At 41.4% G+C, this 4,503-nt stretch overlaps 1 pseudogene; it reads left to right on the forward strand.

The window, feature by feature from the left end:
- Positions 1–786: 786 nt before the first annotated feature.
- Positions 787–1,320, forward strand: LOC143678793 (ADP-ribosylation factor-like protein 2-binding protein pseudogene; annotated as a pseudogene).
- The last annotated feature ends 3,183 nt before the right edge of the window (positions 1,321–4,503 follow it).

Genomic DNA, 4,503 nt, shown 5'->3' on the forward strand with positions numbered 1-4,503 from the left:
AATCTTTGCACTTTGTACACATGCCCATACGTCCATCCATAGTATCATACATTATGTACTATCTGTGTGCAGCTTCTTTTGCCTGTGAGATTTGTCCATGTTATTGCATGCACTAAGAGTTCTTTCCTTTTATATACCATAGCTTATTTATATATTTTCCTTCTGATCGACATTTGGATTGTTTCTAAATTTTGTTTATGAATAAGCCTGTTATGAACATTCTTTAAAAAAAATGTTCCTCCTTTTAAAGTACTCGAGTAAACTAATCAAGACCCACTTGAATGGGCAGAGTCACATCTCCATCTAATCAAAAGTTCACACCCACAATTGGGCATGCCACATCTCTGTGGTGATAATCTAATCAATACTTTCCACCCTACAGTACTGAATCAGAATTAAAAGCAACAGCTGCCCCCACAAGATTGGATCATGGTTAAAACATGGCTTTCGTTGGGTGCATAATAGCTTCCACCCAGCACATCACTGATTTACAGATAGGCTTTACTTCCTTAAAGCTGGACCAAGCCCAGGGGTCAGTAACGGACGCCGGTTCTCACCGAGGCTTCCCAGGCCGGTGGAGAGGAGCCTAGCGGGGCGTGGAGGCCCGGCCCGCGCGTGGGAGCTGCGCGGGGAGCCTGTGGACAGGCGATGGCCCCGCGACGAGGCTTCCTCCCGGTGGGGCAATGGGCCCTCCATGCCCTCTGGGGCTCTGCGGCACAGGGCTGAGGCTAGGCCCGGGCAGCGGGCTGGGTAGGAGACCGGGTGGATGCAGTGGCGGCTGCGGGGGCGGCGATGGACGCCTTAGAGGAAGAGAACCTCGCGCTGTCCGTCTCTTCCGCCTCTGATGCAGAATTTGATGCTGTGGTTGGATATTTAGAGGACATTATCATGGATGATGAGTTCCAGTTATTACAGAGAAATTTCATGGGCAAGTACTATCAGGAGTTTGAGGACACGGAAGAGAATAAACTCATCTACACTCCCATTTTTAATGAATATATTTCCTTGGTAGAAAAGTATATCGAGGAACAGCTGCTGGAGAGGATTCCTGGATTTAACATGGTGGCTTTCACAGCAACATTACAGCACCATAAAGATGAAGTGGCTGGTGATATGTTTGACATGCTGCTCACATTTACAGATTTCCTGGCTTTTAAAGAAATGTTTCTGGATTACAGAGCAGAAAAAGAAGGCCGGGGATTGGACTTAAGCAGTGGTTTAGTAGTGACTTCATTGTGCAAATCATCTTCTACGCCAGCTTCCCAGAACAGTCTGCGCCACTAGCTCCCACCTCCAGGCAGGGGAATGGGTCTGAATATCACCCACCTGGTGGGCTGGGTGAGACTTCGGCTAATGCCAAAGGAGAGTACATCTTGCAAAGACTGACTGTCCTGTCATTAACGTGAAGTATTGATGGGTTAAAATGAAAATTCCCTGACCCTCCCAGGACCTGTTTCTCCTGAACCATCTTGTATTCAGTAACCCTAGCACTCCTGGAGTTCACCTCTCAGGTGCTTCTGGGAGCCCCTTCCCCCAGCATAAATGGTTGTGAACAGTGTGGTGTAACCCCCCCCCCCCCAACAAAAAAGGCCCTCTGCCCCCAGGACCAGAGCGGGCTTTGCGTGAATTTTCACTTGGGTCAGAGTTGTACTACTTCAGCCCCAGTGGTCCAGCCAAGTGGATTTTTTATTTGGGAGTATTTTATCTAGAGTGTCACTCAAATGTCTTGAGATTTCTGGAGATCCTGTTTTTATAGTTAGTCTTGGCTATGGCAATCAACCGAAAGAGGTGCCCTTTACCTAAAAGCTGTTTGTGAAACTCAGCTTGTGTTTCCAGTCCTTATATCACCATCTTCTGCTGGTTCTGATGTAGTCCCACTGTTTCTAGAAGCCACTTTTAAGCATTATTTTTTGAGAAAAATATTTTTATAGATGAATACTCAGGCTCGCCTAATGGATCTAATCGTGGAATTTCCATGATTATCCACTTAAAGATCAAAGTATTATATGCTGTGTGCTTTTTAGATGTTAGTGCTATGAAGGCAAAAATGCTTTGTACATTGGTGTTCCTAACTTCCTGGGCACAGAGAAGGTGAGCTTGTGCAAATGTAAACCAAAAGGTATCCCTTACTGTAATTATAGCATGTTGAATGTGTTTGTGCAGGGTTCTTTAAAAAGTCCTTTCTGTATAAATCAATTCATGAAGTTTTCTGTTGGGATGGGTGTGAGTTTAGTAAAAAACATGACTGTAACTCTGCAATTTCTTCTTCATGTCACATCTCTTACCAAAATGCTCTAGCTCAGCATGAGTAGGAGGTAGCAGACAGCTTTCATGTCATCTGACTGGCTTTGTTTTAGTAAAATGTTTGGTATAACATTACTGACCAGAAAGCATGTATGTCATGTCCCTAGAAAGAAGAAAAACCTAGTTTAATTCCCAGCATGTATCTTTGAAAAAAAAATTTTAAGTAAAAATAAAAATCTGTACTGACTTTCTAAAAAAAAAGAAAAAAGCTGGATGAATAATTATATGTACCCAAGCTTTCTCTCCCCAGGGGAAGAGAAGGAATATGGGGAAGAAGAAGGAGCTTAAAGAAGAACAAAATATAACAGTATATAAACTTTTAATGACATATACACATATTTGAATATTTAGTCTATTTTTTCTTTTCTGTATCTAAGGATTGGCCTACAAGGAATGAAAGCATTTCTTCTTTCTATTGGGCTCTGTTTTAATAGGCCATTGGAGTTTTTCCTACTGGGATAAAAAGGGCTGGAAGTAGGAGAAACAGGAAAAGAACAAGAGGAAGGTGGAGGGTTACAAAAGGTAGGCGCCAAGGAGAAAAAAGTCATGCAAGAAAGAAACCACTGTCCATGAACTGATAGCCATGCTGGACTAGAGAAGAGCCACAGATGGGAGGCTCATTGTTTGAACAACTTGGTGCACTCACCTGCCTTACCAGTCAACCACTCAGCCTCAACAAGAACGAAAACTTCATATGAGCCATCCCCAGGGCTCAAGCCAGGTGATCTTCCAGTCTTCACCCAGATAGGAGCTTTGATCCACCTGATGACCAGGGGCAAGTTCCAGTTCATTCTTCTTAACTCTAGCAGAGTATTCTGCTACATTCATTTCATCTATCCCCGTAAATAAACATTTGGTTTGTCTTTAATCTTTATCTATTGCCAACAATGCTACAATGAATAAACATATTCATATGCAATTTCATGTATGTTCAAATATAAAAGAGTATGGATATGCCTGCCATGCCAGAGACCCGGGTTCAATTCCTGGTGCCTGCCCATGCAAACAAGAGCATGGATAAATCTTAAACATACAGTGCTTGCTGAAGAAAGTAAGAAACAATGAAATATATAACACAATAATCCCATAAAATTTGAAAAGGTATACATATAAAACCAACACATTTCTAAAAATACATGCAAAAAAAGATACACTTTAAATATGCTTGAGTGATTGTAGGCAGGTGTAAGAGAGCTAAATCATCTGTTTTATGGCAGAGAGGTACTAGATTAACCAAATTTGATAAATCAAGAAATAGCATAGGAATCAAGAAGTAAATATCAGAAGACATAGATGAATGAATTGCTTCGAGGAAGTAGGACAGAGGAGTAAGGAGGGGTAATGCAGAAGACTTCTGTTTTTCATTTATTTCTTTTTTGGTATTCTTTGATTTTTAAGCTACGGGCAAACATTACCTTGATAAAAATAAAATTTAGAAGAAAAAGTAATAAAATTCAAAGCTAAATATCCCTAAGGGCAGAGATTGGGAAAATGTATTAAGATTTTTCATTTCAACCCCAGAGAACCTTTTAAAGGTTTAAATATATACATAATTTAATTTCCCTCTAGGAAAATTACCTTACCACATAATAAGTGAGACTGCTCCTTTCCTCATATCCTCACTAACATTATGAATTAACTTTTTAAAAGGTCTTCACACATACACTCACACGCATGTGCACAGAGGACTGTACTGGCTACATAATTTGTAGGATCCAGTGCAACATGAAAATGCAGGATCCCTAATTCAAAACGTTTTAATCATTTTAAGGTGGCAACGTCACAGCATTAACCTGAGCTCAGGGTCCTTCTAAACTCTGAGTCCTGAGACACAGGTCACACACCCACGAAAGCAACCCAGCACACACACACCTATTCGGTCACTGACTTCCAGGTGTGGAGAGCCAGGGAATTTTCATTTTTAATAACCGCAGGTGTCTTTCATGAGGCTTCCCAGGGACTATGCTTTGAGAAACACCATCTTAACCCCAGGCATAAGGACCACAAAAGCACTGAGAAGCAGCTGATAATGACAAAAACAAAGTTTACCTGGGCTGAAAAGATACAGAAATTAACAATTGAACTTTATTCATCTTAATTTCAGTCTTAATTCATCAATAGCATGAGATGAAAAAGTCGGATCACCCATCAAAAGGCAAGACTGCACCTGATTCTACCGGTAGAAGGTCATGAGCAGAG

Source organism: Tamandua tetradactyla, chromosome 4 (genome assembly GCF_023851605.1).
Source record: "Tamandua tetradactyla isolate mTamTet1 chromosome 4, mTamTet1.pri, whole genome shotgun sequence".
NCBI classification, from domain to species: domain Eukaryota; kingdom Metazoa; phylum Chordata; class Mammalia; order Pilosa; family Myrmecophagidae; genus Tamandua; species Tamandua tetradactyla.